Source organism: Canis lupus, chromosome 25 (assembly GCF_011100685.1).
Source record: "Canis lupus familiaris isolate Mischka breed German Shepherd chromosome 25, alternate assembly UU_Cfam_GSD_1.0, whole genome shotgun sequence".
Lineage (NCBI taxonomy): Eukaryota > Metazoa > Chordata > Mammalia > Carnivora > Canidae > Canis > Canis lupus.
The window spans coordinates 48,552,032-48,570,585 of record NC_049246.1 but is presented as its reverse complement, the minus strand read 5'-3'; the positions used below and the strand labels follow the sequence as shown (position 1 = coordinate 48,570,585).

General features: G+C 49.9%; 1 protein-coding gene and 1 long non-coding RNA gene across 38 annotated transcripts in view; one reads left to right on the top strand and one right to left on the bottom strand.

Moving 5' to 3' along the window:
• LRRFIP1 (LRR binding FLII interacting protein 1) overlaps positions 1–18,554 on the bottom strand; it is a 139,211-nt gene that overhangs the window by 81,834 nt on the left and 38,823 nt on the right. The gene's annotated exons all lie outside the window — the stretch shown is intronic.
• Positions 11,086–16,750, top strand: LOC111092459. 2 transcript variants are annotated; one of them, XR_005378891.1, is made up of 6 exons: positions 11,086–11,183; positions 11,287–11,364; positions 14,357–14,576; positions 14,703–14,773; positions 15,814–15,937; positions 16,340–16,750. It is a non-coding gene; the product is annotated as an uncharacterized LOC111092459 (long non-coding RNA). The 2 variants fall into 2 exon arrangements; XR_005378892.1 differs by having other exon boundaries at positions 15,422–15,937.

Genomic DNA, 18,554 nt, shown 5'->3' with positions numbered 1-18,554 from the left:
GGCCACACCCAAACTTGGTTGACTCATCTCCATGGTGTCGGCCTGTTGCTAGATTCACGAGCTTTGCCTCCTCCTGCGGTTTGGTTCTAAGCGCTAGAACCACGGAGACAAACCCTTCCTGGGATCCTAGCACAGAGCAGACGGTGGGGGCGGGAGGGGGAGGCGCTCTCAGCGTCCCCTCTAGGCAGATGACTGACTTGAAACCATTTTTCTAAGTCACACCCATAACGGCTGTTTTTCATGAACATGAATCCCTATTCCTATGGATTACAATAAACATCTCTAATTATTTCTACAAACCCTGAGTTTACTTTTTTTGACTTTACATGGATTCTTTGGACTGTCACAGAACACCTCATATTAAAATGATCACCCAGACTTGCACAGCACCTTTGAGTTTATAAAGTACTTTGTACACACACCCAGGCCCACAAAAGTTGTGTAACGTGCCCACAGCCCCGCATGAGAAGAATGAGGCGGGGCTGGGCTCACTAACCCGAGTCCCTACCAGAAGTCCGAGCTGCTAGTTAGCATCCAGGGCACAGCACCATACAGAGTTGTCCCCCCTCCCAGCCACCACCCAGGAGTCCTCGCTGGGAATAGCCAACAGATAGGCTAGGTGGACGTCCTCAGTTGTGTCCCTGGGCTTAGCCTGTACCAGTCACCCCACCTGCCACTCCAGGGTTGCTGACCAAGCCTCGTACACACCTAGGTCAATGTCCTACCCAGCTGTCCCAGAAGGACTTAGGGCATTGGTAGGAGCATCTGATGAGGGCCAGACCCTGCCCCGCCTCTGCAGAGAAAGCTGCACCCCATGGTGCAGTGAACATAGCTCGTGGGCAAGAATCCAGACGGCGTCCGGTGGACAGGAGCATCCAGAGCAAGAGTGGCTGAAAAGAAGAGTGAGCTAGTTTCCAGTATAAAAACAGCTCCTGCTGGGGTGCCTGGGTGGCTCAGATGGTTGACCATCTGACTCTTGGTTTCAGCTCAGGTCGGGATCTCAGGGTTGTGAGATCGAGCCCCGTGTCAGGCTCCATGCTGGACGTGGAGTCCGCTTGAGATTCTCACTCTCTCTCTGCCCCCCCCACCCCGGCTCTCTCTAATAGATATATATACAGCTCTCCTGCTTCTGGGGCACTCACTGTGCTGGGTGTCATATAACCACATGCTTGATTCTCTCAGCTGCTGATGACTTGATACTCACCCTCCCCTCCACTAGGAGCGGGCCTTTCCAGAACGGGAGGGTGTTAGGGTGTTCTCACCTTGGAACATGGAGGCACTTCAGAGATGATGGATGGGTGCGTGGATGATTCTCCTGATAAATGGAAGACTTTGGCAGGTTATCATTAACTCTCGCTGATCTTGGGACGCCTGGGTGGCTCAGCAGTTGAGCGTCTGCCTTTGGCTCCGGGTGTGATCACTGTAGGAGGTGGGGGGGGGGGCTGCTTCTCCCTCTGCCTGTGTCTCTGCCTCTGTCTCTCTCTGTGTCTCTCATGCATAAACAAATAAAATCTTAAAAAAAAAATCTCTCACTGATCTTAAGCATTTTATATTTTTGTAGCAATTAGGAAAGAAACTCTCTCTTAAAATGGAATGTCTTTAGGAATTTTCTTTCTTTTTTAAGATTTTACTTATTCATGAGAGACATATATATATAGAGAGAGGCAGAGACACAGGCAGAGGAAGAAGCAGGCTCCATGTGGGGAGCCCGATGTAGGACTCGATCCAAGGACCCCAGGATCACGCCCTGAGCCACCCAGGTGTCCCTTTGTTTTCTTTTTAAATAACTAGGTACTATTCAGCAATTCACCACACTTCTTTCAATCCCCTGGGGTTTCTAAGGAAGGTGGTGAGTCTGGGTTTGGGTTGGACTGCACTGGAAGTACTGGCAGAAAGCGCTGGAGGAGGTGACCAGTGGGCCCACCTGCGCCGTCAGAAGCGCCACCTGGGTTAAGGCGCTAGGAACATGGGAGCGTGCATGCCAGAGGAATCACGGGACTCCAACGTGTAGGGAGTGAGAGGTGTGTCAGCAACAAGCCAAGACAGACCAGGGGTGAAGACAGACCAGGGGTGCTCAGAGAAACAGGAAAAGCCACCGTTCACGAGCTTCCCCAGAAGGCTGGTGTGAACCTCGTGTTACACAAGGCAGGTGGAGGGAAGACAACAGGCCCAGGAACTGGAAAAACACCGGCTATTGCATGCCATTGTTAAAATTCTACAATTAAACATTTTCAGCGATTTGGACAGGTGTAAGAAATGGCAGATGGCAGCCCAGGAGGAAGGAGGGACCAGGGGGAGGGCCTGGGCAGGGGGACGTGTTCGTTGGTCTCTCCCATTTTGAGAATGAGAGAGACTCTGGAGGCTGAAAGGTGGGAGCCAAAGGAGAGTGGGGGAAATTGGGGTGGGGGTGGGGCTGGGTCTAGGAGACTCTGGTGCCCAAGGGGTGGGGGTGGGCATATGTGGGGACCTGGCCTTGCTTCTGAGCTGAATGGAGAGAGAGAGTCACGTGGCCAGGAGAGGACTGATAACAAGCAGCACAGCCCTGGTGCGGGGACCGTGGGCCATGGGGCTGGTTGGGGATGGGGGTGCGGGGAGAGGAACAGGAGCTGCCTGGGGCCCAGCCGGGGTGATGCTGTTTCTAGTTCCTGAATGCAGAGCCCTTTCGTGGAGCTCCAGAAAGCCCAACAAGGCTGTCACAGGCCCAGATCTGACCCACACTTAACATAATTTCTAATTTACTGTACTCTGGAATTAAGTCCAGCTCCCAAAGTGTCCAGGCATAAGTCCATGGCAATCCTGCGGGGAAAATGTATCCACTTTTCCGCACCATCCTTCAGAACTGGCGATCCAGGCCAGACCAAGGACCTGAGATCACAGAAACATCTCCCATATATCATCACCAAGGAAACGGCCACCTCCACCTCCAATGAAGTACCTCTTAGGAAAACCAGTTGTGTTTCTCATGAGCACAACACACCGCAAATATCAACTGATTATTTTCTAAAAATACTGAAAACAAAACGACTAATCCTTTATGTATTTCTCAGCCACGTAGAAATAAATTGTGAAAAATCCCAAGTTAACTCTTATGCAAAGAAAAAGGTGTATCTATATGTGCTCTCTGAACAGTCAATTTAAAATGCTTTTGCTCAGGATAAATAGTGACATGGAAAAATGAGCTTTACTCTCAAGAACTGTGTTCACTAACTAAGAGAACACCTCACCGATAAGAAATAAACCAAATGCTGCAATATACACTAGGAATAGAATATGGTGATTAAATAAATGGAAGTAATATTTTTTTCCAGATTCTCACCCATTTATTTGGCCTGGGTCTTAGTCCGCCTGCCTATGAGTTTAACATTCTAGAAAAGATATAATGTTCCTTAAAATTAGAGCCACGGGACAAATCTTTACCCTCCAGAAATCAATCAGGCTACAGATGTGATTGACGAATGTCATTCACAAGAAAGAAATGTGAGGAACATAGGACTTTATGATATTAATTTAAGTGATACCCATAGTAGGGGTGCCTGAGGGGGCTCAGTGGTTGAGCATCTCCCTTCGGCTCAGGTTGTGACCCCGGGGTCCTGGGATTGAGTCCTGCATCCGGCTCCCCATAGGGAGCCTTTTTCTCTCTCTGCCTGTGTCTCTGCCTCCTTCTCTGTGTCTCTCATGAATAAATAAATAAAAATCTTTAAAAAAATAAATAGTACCCACAGCAAACAGGTAGATTTAAGGGCAAGTAAGATGAATTCAAACATTTAAAAATCAGGCATTCCCGATAATAAGCAATTTGACTTGAAGACGGCCTGGCTTAAGGACAGACGAGAACATGAGACGTGAGCCACCTTCCACCCCAAAATACAGAAGTTCCTAAAGCAGCATCCCTAAAATCATCTTTCTGAGGAAAATAAAGACTAGCTCACACACGTCAGCACGGCACTGGAAACACCTGCCCAAACCCTGATAGGAGGGTATTCCCCTCTGCACGCCAGGCTGAAATACAGGCCCGAGATAAGCCATCCACTGTTAGACTCCAGGAAAGTACAGGATGATGAGCAACTTCTTTATCATCAACTTGCATGAACTGTGTATCTTTACAGAAGACTCTAACATAGAATCAAGAAGTCTTACCTTTGAGAAATGAGTATTTTAGACGAAAATTCAAGGGAAGTTTAAGGAAGAGCAAAGAACAGCAGTCTGGAGAGGCATGTTTGGCACAAGAGTGGAAATTCTGGAATAGCTGGAGATCAAATAGCCACTCCTGACCACGTCATCACCCTGTACCAGCAAAGAGGTCAATTAAAGGCACCTTTATACCCAACATCTTGTGGGGCAGCTTCGACCCGCCTTTGAACACGGGGAGGGCGTGGTTCCTGAGTCCACTGGAGGCTTTCGAAATGCGTCTTTGGCACCAGGAGGTTTGAGCTTAGCTACTCAGATTATATTGAAGCCCCCTCCTCTTACCCCCACTTCCGTGGAGGCATCCGGTATCAAATGTGGGGTTAGACTTTATGAGGAACTCTAACATAAATAGAGAGCAGAGTTTCTTAACCTCAACGCTACGGGCAATTTTGGGCCAACTCACTCTTTGGTGTGGCATCTGTCCTGTGCCTCATAGGACATTTAGCAGCGTCCGTGGCCTCTCCACACCGCATGCAGGAGCACTCTCCACCCCACTTATGACAACCCTGAATGTCTCCAGCTATCACCGCATGTCTCCTGGCAGGCAAAATGCCCCTGGGGGAGAAGCCCTGGTCTAGAGGGACTTGTACCTTCATCAAAGGCACACACACTGTCCAAACATATTGACTTGTCAACTGACACAGAGAAGTCAAGCTCCAATAGACTCATAGCGACACATGCACAGAAATCATGGCCGGGAAGAGCTATTTCAACATAACCCCTGACATCTGTGGTCCTCTTTTAAGTGAGGACTCAAAAGCAAGGCTAGTGGCTGTAGTGGGAAGAGAGTCAGCACCAGGCACTCCCGAGACAGAAGGTGGGGGCCACAGGGTGGGAGGTCCGAAGCTGAGATGTCAGAGGTGGTGCGGTCATGCCAAGGCCAAGGGGGTGACGGTGGAAGTAGACCTGCAAGTAAGAGTGTTCCAAGTAAGAAGGTCAAAGAATGGAATTCAGCCATTCTTTGACCAATGGAGGCCAATGGAGTTTCTTGGCCTATGTGGGTGAATGAGCGCTGAGGAGTCGGGGCCGAGGGGAGCCCCTGCAGCCTGCACAGCCTACCTGGGCCCCGGTGATTCCTGCAGACACCTACCTGGAGGTCGGAGGCTGGGGCCTGGCTGAAATCCCTACTCTGCTGCTTATTAGTTTCAGGTACTCCCGTGACCCCTTTCCAGCATCCTATGTAAAATGGGGGGGGGTGGGGGGACGCAGCCACCACACAGGATGGCAGGTCACAGGGGGGACCAGGCTGGCACAAACAGCTTGCAGCACATTCTATCTGTCCTTCCAAAGCACACAGACTATTTTTCCTGCAAGACTAGGGACTCTGGAGTGACACTTCACATACAGGTTTAGAGAAGCCGTATGTAGTTTCCAGCACTTAATTAGTTTGGATTAGGCTTAAAGCTTTTTTTTTTTTTTTTTAAGATTTTATTTATTTATCCATGAGACACACAGAGAGAGGCAGAGACACAGGCAGAGGGAAAAGCAGGCTTCCTGTGGGGAGCCCAGTGTAGGACTTGATCCTGGGATCCCAGGATCCGAACCTAAGCCGAAGGCAGATGCTCAACTGCTGAGCCCCCCCAGGGGCCCAGGCTTAAAGCTTTAAACATTTTTGGAGCACTCGGAGAGCTTTGCCCTGTGGGGTAGCTGCCCCCCCTTTAAGTCCAGAATCTTGGCATTGCCTTCCTACCCTTCCCAAAGCCAGGCTTTCAGCATCCTCGGTCCTTAAACAAGTATATCATGAACACGACTAGGTAAAAATGAATGCGTGTAGACAAAGGCTGGAAGGAAACACTAAATAAACAACCCAGCTGCTCTATTCAAGCGATGGCATCGTGGGAATTTTATTGCTTCTCAGAATACCTTCAGATATTGTTAGAACGTTCTTTTTTTTTTTTTTTTTTTTTTTTATAATAGGCTAAGGAACTTGAAGTTTATTCAGGAAGCAGTAAAGGCCCCGCTGAGAGCATCTGGATAGGGAGGTAGGATTTTGTTTGAACAAAGAACCCATAGGCTACAAAACAAGTTGAAAATCGCCCTCATGATTCTTTCCGCAAAATTTCTTGATGGTCTCACTATTTACTCTCCTAGATTAACGTTAGAGTTCACTTGCCCAACTTAAAACCAGTCTTGTTTAGGGGCCAATGTTTAGGAGAATTTTATTTGAATCACATTATATTCATCAGTTTTTTGGGGATGGATTCACATGTTCACAACATTGAGTTTTCTCATTCAGGAAGAAGGCATGTCTCTCTCCACTTTAAAATCTGATGTATATTCAGAAAATTGTAATAGTTCTCTTCATCTCAGTGCTACTTTGAATGGGATCTTAACCTTTTGCCTTAATTAAAAAAATCATTACTGTGGGATATGGCCGTGCTATAGGGTTTTTTTTTCCCTATGCCCTTACAAACGATTGCAAACTGAACTCTCACTTTCGACTGATATTTTGGATTAGGCGTACACATCATCTGCAAGTGGTAACACATTCCACCCCCTCTCCATAGTTAACACTGCAGATTTCTTTGTCCTGCATGCACTTGGAACGGCTGTCATAGTAACACTCCAGTGGCCCTGGTCCACTGGTCTCATCCTTTTTTTTTTTTTTAAGATCTTGTTTATTAATTTGTGAGAGACACAGAGAGAGGGGGCAGAGATAGAAGCAGGCTCCTGCAGGGAGCCCCATGTGGGACTTGATCCCAGGGCCCCAGGATCATGACCTGAGCCAAAGTAGATGCTCTACCACTGAGCCACCCAGGCGCCCCATCTTAACATGAGTCCTCCACACTTAGGGAAATAGCAAGGACACAGCAGCATCCGAGTCAGTGCTTATGCTGTAATCACACAGGGCAGGACTCAGAGCTTGTAAGAATTTAAATAGCATTAAAGTTGCCAATAGGGATCCCTGGGTGGCGCAGCGGTTTGGCGCCTGTCTTTGGCCCAGGGCGCGATCCTGGAGACCCGGGATCGAATCCCACATCGGGCTCCCGGTGCATGGAGCCTGCTTCTCCCTCTGCCTGTGTCTCTGCCTCTCTCTCTCTCTCTGTGACTATCATGAATAAATAAATAAAATCTTATAAAAAAAAAATAAATAAAGTTGCCAATAAAGTAAGCAGAAAGTCTGTTGTCAATCATCTGCTGAGAGCCCTGAAAGGAAGCAAATGACAAGTCTCAGAACAAGACTCCGTTGGCTAAAGGCTAAAGGCATCTCGTTTGGACCAATAAAAGAGACACCAGGCAGACACCTTGGAGAAAGAATAGCTCTGAAGCAGGTGAAAAGTTAATTATTATTGTTGATGTTAGAAAACAATTGCTTTCTGCGGGGTGAGGCCCGGGGGAGTTGCTCACGGGCTCAAGCTGTAGGGCCAGCCCTGTCTGGGCAGGAAGTCCGCGTCTGCCCAAACTCGCCATCTAGACTCGCGGTCAGCCTTGGGCCAGTGATGCAACCCCTCTCCATGCCTCAGTGTCCTCATCTGTAAAATAGGGGTAGTGATGTTACCTACTTAGTACGGCTAATAAGCATCAAATGAGCAATTGTTCGTATTCAATATTTAAATAAATAAAACACTAACTGTAGGTGCAGAGCAGGTTCTCGGTCTGTAATGCACAAGGTCACAAAATAATTCCAGGGGCATGCCGTCTGAATCTTAACGTGTCCAGTACCATTTACCAAGGGGTGCAGACCAACCCCCCCTCCCTATGAGCCTTCCTGCCCCATGCAGCGTGGCCAGCCTGCATGCACCCCCGGTGCAGGGCAACGTGTAAAGTGCTTCAACCCTTAGAATCGCAGCATTACCGGGGTTCGAAGCCGGGGGCTCTGGCGGGAGGGACCATGTTACCTTCCTAGAACAAGAGGCCTGAACTTTGCCACCGTTACTTTCTTTGAGGCACCTGGTCACTTCCTAGTTGTGATTCTGATCTAGAAGTTAGACTTAAACGGCAGAGGCCAGATAAGGAGGTACGACTGTGTCTCCAAAGAATGGTATTAGGTAAGAGAAGCTCCTGAACTTCTCTCTTCGGGCAAAGAGGCTCTCCTATGGCAGCTTTAGGTTGTTGAGAGTGAAGAAATCATCTGCCACGAAGAATATTAAAAAGAAATATTCAGAGATTTCAGTTCTAATATTCTGTGATTATCTAAAATGCATGTCCTACATTTAGAATAAAGCATAATAGAACTATCTTTATCTTTCGGAATCTTTATCTCTTGAAGAAGGTAGAGGCGGGTAGGCGGTGAGGAACAGAAGTCTAGGAGAAAAGCCTGGGGAGGGGTGGTGCACCCCCTGCCTCCTCGTGGCCACAGGGGAGCATTGCCAGGGGCCTGTGCTAAATGTGGCACGGTGGCTTTTTTTTTTTTAATATTTATTTATTTATTATTTATGATAGACATAGAGAGAGAGAGAGAGAGAGAGAGAGGCAGAGACATAGGAGGAGGGAGAAGCAGGCTCCATGCCAGGAGCCTGACGCAGGACTCGATCCCGGGACTCCAGGATCGCGCCCTGGGCCAAAGGCAGGCGCTAAACCACTGAGCCACCCAGGGATCCCCACGGTGGCTTTTTTTAAAAAAATATTTATTTATTTATTATTTATGATAGACATAGAGAGAGAGAGGCAGAGACACAGGCAGAGGGAGAAGCAGGCTCCAAGCCAGGAGCCTGATGCGCGACTCGATCCTGGGACTCCAGGATCGCGCCCTGGCCCAAAGGCAGGCGCTAAACCACTGAGCCACCCAGGGATCCCCACAGTGGCTTAATAATATCAGAAAATATAATGATTAAAGGGGGACCTTAGCACCCATGTCCTCTTTATGTTAAGCCACATTAAAATTTCTAATTAGTTCATATTAGATACAAAAACCAGTTTATTCCTTCATAAGTGGAAGCAACCTTGGGTAGCCATCAACAGATGAGCAGATAAACACAATGTGGTCCATCCACGCAATGGATTATTATTGGGCCTTAAAAAGGAAGGAGATTCTGATACCTGCTACCACGTGGATGAGACTTGAAGATATTATGCAAAGTGAAGTAAGCCAGACACAGAAGGACAAATATTGTACAATTCTGCTTATACGAGATTCCCCAGAATTGTGACATTCGCAGAGAAGGAAGTCGAAGGATGGGCACGAGGGGCTGGGGAGTCTGTGTTTCGTAGGGACGGAGTTTTAGTTTGGGGAAGATGAGAATGTTCTGGAGATGGCGGCGATGGGTGCGTAACAGCAGTGTGAATGCACTTTGACACGGTTAAGGTGCTAAACTTTGTTGTGTGTATTTTTTTTTAACCACAATTTTTAAAATAATGGTTAAAAAACCCTCCAGTTCACTCTGTTCATGCAGTATCACAAAAGGAGGAAGAGAAACATCAGTGTGAAGTTCTCTTCAGAGAACAGAAGTTAGACGTTGGGAGTTCCAGACAGTGAAACTGGCCACACGAAAGATCTGGAAATCCGTGTGCAAGAGATCTTGCAAGTACGTGACCCGTGCACGTCTGTTTTAGAGCCGTCTCCCTGCCACGAGCTCTCTGCATCTGCAGTTCATGGAAGTAGAAAGATTTAAGTCATCATGACCCTACATGAATTTTCAGATACCATCAGCAAAATAAGAGCAATCAGGACTGGCAAGACGACATTCTATGTGGACAGCTGCTTATTTAATTTTAAAAAAGAAAGGCAAGCATCAGGCAATTACTATTTGCATTAAGTGTCACATTTAAGCCGTTTTGCCATGAGAAAGCAACACGCAATAGTAAAAATTTATGTTAATCAGATTCATAGAAACAGAAAGAATGGTGGGTGCCAGGGGCTCGGGGAAGGAGATAAGGAACTGATTAATTGGGACAGAGTTTCAGTTTGGGAAGGTGAAAATGTCCTGTGGTTGGACGGTGGTGATAGCTGCAAAACAATGTGAATGTACCCGATGTCACTCACCTGTACACCTAGAAATGATGACATGGTAATTTTTTTTTTATGAGCATGTACTACTTTTATTGTGTTTATTTTATTTTTTAAGATTTTTATTTATTTGAGAGAGAGAGAGAGAAAGCACAAGCAGAGGCAGAGGGAGAAGCAGGTTCCCCCCTGAGCAGAGAGCCGGATGCAGGGGCTCCATCCCAGGACCCCGAGATCATGACCTAGCCCAAGGCTGAGGCTTCACTAACGGAGCCACCCAGGCACCCGAGCCTGAAAGGGGAGAAAATAACACAAAGTTCATTTTCTTCCATAACATTTTTGGAAAAGAAAGGAAAGGAAGAAGGGAAAGGAAAACATTTATGTTTTGTGTTCCCAGAGGCTTTAACCCAAACAGAAGAAACTGTAATGAATTAGGCAGGTGACCACCTCCAATTCGTCCCTGCTTTTGTATCACGGATGCCTCCAGCACACTGGTGAGGACCTGTGGCCATTCTCAGAACGATATTTTTAAAAGTTTAAAGCACAGTATATACAAATAAATGGATTATGTTATTAAACTGTATTTTTAAATTGTGCTACAGTGTATCAGTCGGAGCCCAGTCAGGAAGCCCGCAGCAGTCATGGGAACAGAAGGATGCATACGGGGACCCACGGAGCAGGTGCCCGGTGCCTGAGAAGGTAAAGGGGCTTGGGGAACACGGGGACAATGACCTTGGGGGCGTGACCTTGAGGACAGCCGGGGCTGGGTTCCCGTGCTCCGCAGGCCAGGGTGGCCAGAGCTCCAGCAGGGTGTTTCAGATCTCACTGGGCTTCCCTGATGACGAAGGGGGGGTGGGGGGGTTCTGAGATCAGGACAAACCCTGGAAGTGGAACCCACGCCTCCCGCGGCCGTTGCTGGGAGACGCACAGAGAAACAGGAAGCGGCCTGGAGGTGCGGGTGGCAGGGGGGTGGCGTGGGTGGTGGGGGGGGGGGGGGGGGCAGGGGGGGGGCAGCTGAACAGCCGGCGGACTGGCTCCTGTACTAGTGCACCAGGTGACCCGAGGGGGCCCCGTGTTGCGGACATAGCAGGCTGCGCTTCCCAGTGGGCAGGTGACACCCGGGCTTCCCGTCGCACCCCCTTGGGGGACTACTCAAGGGTCTGGCCTGCATTCAAAGTGGAGAAATGCCGCTCTCTTTCCCTGCTCGATTTCAGGGATCTCTCGAAATCCAGCGAAGGCCCTTGGGGGATTCACGGACCCAAGGTGAAGAATCTTTCTGGGTCTTTTAAGAGGTCAGATACAGTTCTTTGTCTTGTTTAATTTTGCTTTTAAAAATCACACACGTGGGGCGCCTGGGTGGCTCAGCTGGTTGAGCCTGTGACTCCTGGTGTCGGCCCAGGTCCCGACCTCAGGGTTGTGGGACCCAGCCCTGCACAGGGCGCCCGGGCTCAGAGAGGAGACTGCTTGAGATGCTCTCTCCCTCTCCCTCTGCCCCTGCACACGTGTTCTCTCTCTCTCAAATGGATACATAAATCTTTAAAAAGTATATCACACACTTGATCACTGATGCCAGATTTCTTTTATGCAAACTCAGGCCTTTGTGCGGATCTCTCCTTTCACTGATACTATCAACCACTCCTGCAAGTAGTGAATAGTGATCTTTGCATTTTATTGGCTAATTACCTATTTCTGGATGCCACAGAAAATCAAGGGGACACACAACTTCACTTACACCCTTGCCCCACACTCGTGGTGGGGGTGGGTATTCAGATCCCCGGGCGGCCTTCAGAGCGTTTGCTGTAATGCCCCCGGCTCCCCGGCCTCTCCTGGCCCCTCTGTTTGGCCATGACCCAGGCAGCCCCAGCACCAGATCGGTATTTCGACTCCTGACCTCTCCAAGCATCAGTGCACCTGCCCCTTGCATGTCCCAAAGCCATCTGGAACTCCACACGTCCAAAGAGGCACCCCTGCTGGCTCCGAGACTCTTTCTCTTGCACTTCCTCTCCCATGGGGGCATGACCAACCAGCGCCCCCTAGGAAAGCTTTATCTAACATCTCTGTGCCTCAATTTCCCCCACTTGTAAAGGAGAGGCGATAATGGCACCAGCCTTACAGGGTTGTTATGGACGAAAGGAGACAACACTTACGGGGGGTGGGGGTGGGGTGGGGGGCACATGGAGCCTTGATGCCCTCAATGCCCACACACGCCCGCAGCTGGCCCCCCTCTCAGGGCCCATGCTCCTCTGCTTCCCACCCCAGTACCCAAGCCAGCCAGCTTCTGTTTTCAGAACCAGCGTGGAGCCTTCCCACGGCCACTGCCTCAGACCAGTCAGGCCTCAGGGTGAGTGCAGTTACCCCAGACAACGCCCCGGGCCCTCCCTTCCGCTCCTTCCCTCATTCATTCAATCAACAAACACGGATCGAGGGCCTACCACGTGTCCCGTTCCAAGCCAACCGTGCGTGCATTAACAATGACAATAGGCAGGGGCGCCTGGGTGGCTCAGCGGTTGAGCGTCTGCCTTTGGTGCAGGGCGTGATCTCCGAGTCCCAGGATCGAGTCCCACATCGGGCTCCTTGCAGGGAGCCTGCTTCTCTCTCTGTGTGTGTCTCATGAATAAATAAATAAAATCTTTAAAAAAAAAACAAAAAACAATGACAACAGGCAAGCACACCGGGGGCAGACAGATGTTGAACGATCGCACAAGTAAGTAATTAATCATAACTGTGATAAGTGCCCTGGCGTGAAATAGAAACGTGCCCGCACCGAGTCGCGCTAGGGGAACGCCGACCGGAACGCGGCTCGGGGGCTGCTGAGAAGTGAGAGGTGGGCGCGCTGGCTGGGGAGAAGGTGAGCCCTCTTGTGAAGCCTCCCCGGGCCTTCCTGGGAGGACGGGGCGAAGCCCCCACACCTCTCAGGTGTCTGCCAAGCTCTCCTGCATGAGGTACCCGCACCTGCCTTGGGGCACTCCCACGCTGTCCCTTTGGGCTCAGCTCCCTGCCCAGGGACAGGTGAGTCTGCTATGCCTCCTGGGGTGACTCCAAGCCTTTGAAGTGAATCCCCAAGTTTCTTTCTTCTTCTTCCTTTTTTTTTTTTTTTACTAAAGCAACTTATAAAAATTTAAGTGTTTGTCATAAAGGAGGGTCCAGCCAACAGCTGAAGAATTCAGTTAACAGCCTAATCCGTGGCAGAGTTTTATTTAATACAAAACCAAGATCACTTTTTGATGTATTGTACAGTGAACATACTTGTATCGATAAGTCTGTCCTTAATCTAAAAAAAGTTTGGACGCTTCCACCATATGTAGCAGAATTCCGTCATGCTCTATGAAAAACACTGTGGCTCCTTATTAAAGACACCAAAAGTCAGTATTTTTGGGTTATGTATAGCAATACTTGAAAAGACAAGATGAATCACATTGAAAGGTTTTATTCAGACCTTTAAGCTAAGGGAAATATTTAAAAAATACATATCATCCGTTTTTAGATATTTGTAAGATCTCATTTCAATATATGATAGTTACTCTCTCAGAATAACCAGCATAATAAACCAAACTTGGAACAATTAAGCCAATATTTTTTTTTTAGTAAACTCCACCCCCAACTTGACCCTGAGATCAAGTGTCACACACCAGCAGTTGCCCCCAGTCAATTTTTTTTTTTTAAAGGCAAGATAAAATTTGCATTTCAGGGCTGCAGAAAATTCTCTGCTTCCCATTTTGGACAACTAATATGATTTCAGATACCTAAGAATTTTTAATCTTTTACCCAATATTTATTTTTTTAAATATTCAGTTTTCATTGAGCACAAAAGCCTAACTCTCTTGCACAAGAACCACATGTTCCATCTTTGTTTTAAGAAGCTCTATTTTGAGGGGCACCTGGGTGGCTCAGTGGGTTAAGCATCTGCCTTCTGGGGTCCTGGGATTGAGCCTCGCTGCTCAGCGAGGAGTCTACTTCTCCCTTTCCCTCTGCCTCCCCCTGCTGGTGCTATCTCTCACTATCTCTGTCACTATCTCTGTATCTCTCTGTCAAATAAATAAATACAATCTTTAAAAAAAAAAATGTATCCAACCAACTGTACCCGAGAGCTGGCGAGACCCTCTGCTGTGCCGTCCTGGTTTCGGACATGTGACAACAAATTAGCTCTCGTGGGAGCATGGGCCATGCCTGATTTGTTTCCAGAGGTTGGTAGTAAGTGCTTCTGAGCCTTCACCATGTGAAAAGCCCCAGGATCTCAGGTTTGCAGTTCATGGCAGCTTACAAGTTACCCATCCGTGCTCACAGGATGTGCATGTGCAGTGCAGGTTGTGGCAGGGGCCCACCGGTGACCAGCAAGCCGACACGAGCTCATTGCTCGGCACCTGGGACAGCATGTCCTGGTGGGACAGCAGGTGCAGCCACACGAACCGGAGGGGCTTCCTCAGTTCAGAATCCTCAGACCCTCTTTGGATGCAAGAGACTGCTTCCCCCAGGTGCTATGTGAAAATACTGTAGGTCTCTTCAGGTGAGACAAGAGGGTGGGATGGGATGGGACCTTCAAAGAGGGGGACTTGGGGCTGTCCTCCCCACCTGGGAGTACCCTCGTACCCCCTCCCTGTGCCGTGCTCACCACCTCTGCTGGACTCCCAAGGGACACCTTCCAGATGAAGCTGGAGACAAGCTCCTGCTGTCCAAATGAGGAGAAGGAAACCAAAGCACAGAGTGAGTGGCTTGGGGAGGTCCCGCGGCTGGTGGGTAGGTGGAGGTGGGTCTGAACCCAGGGTGTGTTGTCTGCGGGAACACTGCTGCACAAACCTCCTGGACGCGGGACCCTGGCTCACACAGGCGCTGTGTTGATCTCACTGAAGCCCCGGCGGCCCTAAAGATCAGGGTAGTTGTTCCCGTGGCACCACGGTGGACACTGAGCCTTGGGGTTGAGTAGGGTACTCAAGCTGTGCAGGACTATCCATGGTCCTGACTCTCCCACCCACCCCTGGCCGCCGCCTGACAAACGTTTTTCCTTCTTTCTTACAACCACAGCTGGGAGGGGCCTCCGAACACCATCTGGCCTGGTGGCTGCTCCCAGCAGGAGATGTCATTATTCTAGTCTTGACAAGTGACCTGTCTAAGGCCCCGCAGCCAAGCAGACACACCAACGTGTCAGGGCGCACACTTCCTAGAACAGGGTGACCTCCATTTGAACAATACTGCTTTTGGCTCCCCAGCTGTGGTATAGACACAGGAAATAGCTTTATTTGGGACATTTCAGACTTTTTCCTCTCTCTGAAAAAAGAAAAAAACAAAAAAAAAAACAAAAAAACCCTAACTGACACATCATCCTTCGAGCATGCATTACTTTTTCCCTTTTAGAAGCGTAACCGTCCACCACCCTTTGTCAGATGTCCAAGAGCACAGAAAGCCCGCTCCTCCCAGCTGGGTTGTGTTCAATGATTTGGTGCTGGATCTCAGCCAGGCTGCCCCTGGTCTCCTGCCAGAGGCCGACTCAGGCCGACTCTGGAGGTAGTGATGGGCGACGCCGGGTCAGGTGAACGCACCTCACACTGGGGTGGGAATGAAGGAGTCCTGGTGGGCCTCTGCCCATCAGCAACGGTCCCCTAGGAAACAGTGTGCTGGAGCAGCCAGTGGTGTTTCACGAACCAGTGCTATTTTTAAAGAGAGGTGTGCGTAAGCATTTACCCAGGGTGAATCCATCATTTCGATCCCACTTAGCTCCACCCTTCATCTCTCTTTCATCTGCTCAGCATGCCGTGAGGACTCGCACAGCTTAAAGAGGAGGCCCTGCCGGGAGAATCACTCTAACGGTTGTCAAGCATCTGCCCGGGCCCGATCTCAACTCGGAAAAATATTCGCCACAGCTATGGAAAGGTAAATAAATACATCTGCACGGCACCCAAACCAGAGCAAAAAGCCTAACACTCCAAGACATGCTTTGACAATTAGAGAGAGAACTTCAAAAACCGAAGTGGCGGGGGATCTCTGGGTGGCTCGGCAGTTTAGCGCCTGCCTTTGGCCCAGGGCTCGATCCTGGAGTCCTGGGATCGAGTCCCGCATCGGGCTCCCTGTGTGGAGCCTGCTTCTCCCTCCTCCTGTGTCTCTGCCTCTCTCTATGTCTATCATAAATAAATAAATAAATAAATAAATAAATAAATAAATAAATATCTTAAAAAAAAAAAACCACACCAAAAAACCCGAAGCGGCCTAGGGCTACCAGTTTGTAGCCATCAAACGGGCGAAGGCTAAGAGTAATCACAGCGCTTGACCCCATAGGGAGGAAGCCACTTCCAGACGACAGGGGAGCGGGTGTAAACGGAGCCAACCTTTCAGGAAAGCAATCTGGGAACCAGTATCTGGATCCTCACGCACGTTTGCACTTCCCACATTTGTGTTTACTCATCTCATATTCCGATTTAAGGAAGTAAGTTCAAGAAATTATTTACTTGTAAAGACATTCACCGCCGTGTTATTTGCAACTGTAAACAAACACAAGACCCTTTGTGTCCAAAGATAGGAAAACAAGGACATCGTCCTTGGTCATAAGGGATGTCCTCGGTGCCATATTCTGGGGGGATGACATTTCTCAGAACATTTGATACAATAGTTGAGCTTATTTTTTTCCTTAAAAAAAAAAAAAAGTAAAAGTGTGGCATTTCCAAACATGCAATTGAGACTATATCCAAAGACATCCATAGGTGAAACATCAGAGGGGAATAAAACAAAATCTTAACAGGTTTTATGCTTGGTCACAGTATTTATTTTCTATTGTCTGAATTTTCCTTATTATTTCCTCCAATAAACATGTATTACAGTTAATATAAAAAAATAAAACACTTCTTTTTGCCAACAATATTAATCTTTTTCAGTGATTTCTTCATTTATGCAACAAAAACTATCTGTTTTAGTCAAACCTGAGGACAGATGCTGTGAGGATAATAGGCTCCTGTGCCACCCCTGTGAAACCAGGGAGGGCTTCCTGGAGGAAGGGGGAAACTGCATCTGGAAGGATAGAGAGTGATGGGCGACACCTGTCCCATAGCTCCGTATGTTTGGCATACAAGATGCTGGGGCAGGGGGTGCCGATGAGGTGAGAGAGGAGGCTATGATTTTTAAAGATTTTATTTTATTTTTTGAGAGAGAGAAAGAGAATGTGTGCAAGTGTGTGTGTGGGAGGGGTGGGGGAGGCAGAGGGGGTGGGAGAGAGAGAATCCCAAGCAGGCTCCACGCTCGATCCTACGGCCCTGAGCACCACCTGAGCCAAAATCAAGAGTCGGATGCTCAACCACCTGAGCCACCCAGGCAGAGGCCAGGATTTTAAGTCTCTCCTGGTGGCTACCAGAGCCATTAATGGGTGTGGTAAAGTGGGGACTCGTGGCAGGAGGCTGTGTTTGCTGGGGATTGGGGGGGAAGCAAGATGAAGACAGATGAGGGGGGCAGACAGACGCACAGGCTGTGGACACAGCCACGTGAGGTGACCGGGCCTCAGCTGAGCCAGGTCACGGCTCCACAGAGGGAGGGAAATGGGGGGTTCCAGGGGCTCTGAGGAGCGGGGGATGGGAGACATGCCTCTGGGGGAGTCGGGCCACCATGGGGGGGGGCCCGACGGGGGTCAGGGCAGGACATGGAGAAGTCGCAAGGGGTTAAGGCCGGGAGCCTGGCTGGGATGGCCACACGGGCTGCCGAGGGGGCCCCAGCAGGGCCAGGCAGCCGGGGACGCAGAGGGGACGGGGCAGATGGCGTCCGGAAGCCAGGTGGGCGCACTGGCCCATCTTGGGCGCCTGATCAGGTCACTTTACTTCAGTGTCCCACACGGGCCGCGTGGGAACCCCACACTGATAACGTGGGAGGACCGGTTGTCACGGTGGCCTCTGCAGCGTGACCCAGGGCTGCCTTGCACCCTGTGGCCCCCACCCCACCTCTCAGGAAGAGATGGAACCCTACTGTCCAGGAGAGGGACAGAAGGACGAACTACCAGTCGCTAGGGGCCGCCCGACGGTGGTCGCACCATAACCATGGAGGGACCATGCTGGCGCTGCTCGGAGGACCTGTCACTGGGCTGGAGCTGCTCGGAGGGACCTGTCACTGGGCTGGCACTGCTGGGTGGGCCTGTCACCGGGCTGGCACTGCTGGGTGGGCCTGTCACCGGTCTGGTGCTTCTGGCAGGGCCTGTCACCGGGCTGGCACTGCTCAGAGGGACCTGTCACCGGGTTGGTGCTGCTCGGAGGGACCAGTCACTGGTCTGGTGCTGCTGGGCGGGCCTATCACCAGGCTGGCGCTGCTTGGCAGGACCAGTCACCAGGCTGGTGCTGCTGGGCAGGCCGGTCACCAGGCTGGCACTGCTTGGAGGCACCTGTCATTGGGCTGGCGCTCCTTGGAGGGACCTGTCACCAGGCTGGCGCTGCTGGGCGGGGCCTGTCAGCGTCCCACGCACACAGCCAAGTGCCTGACTCGGGGCGAGGAACCGGCGTCAGAGCTCGCTGGGCTCCAG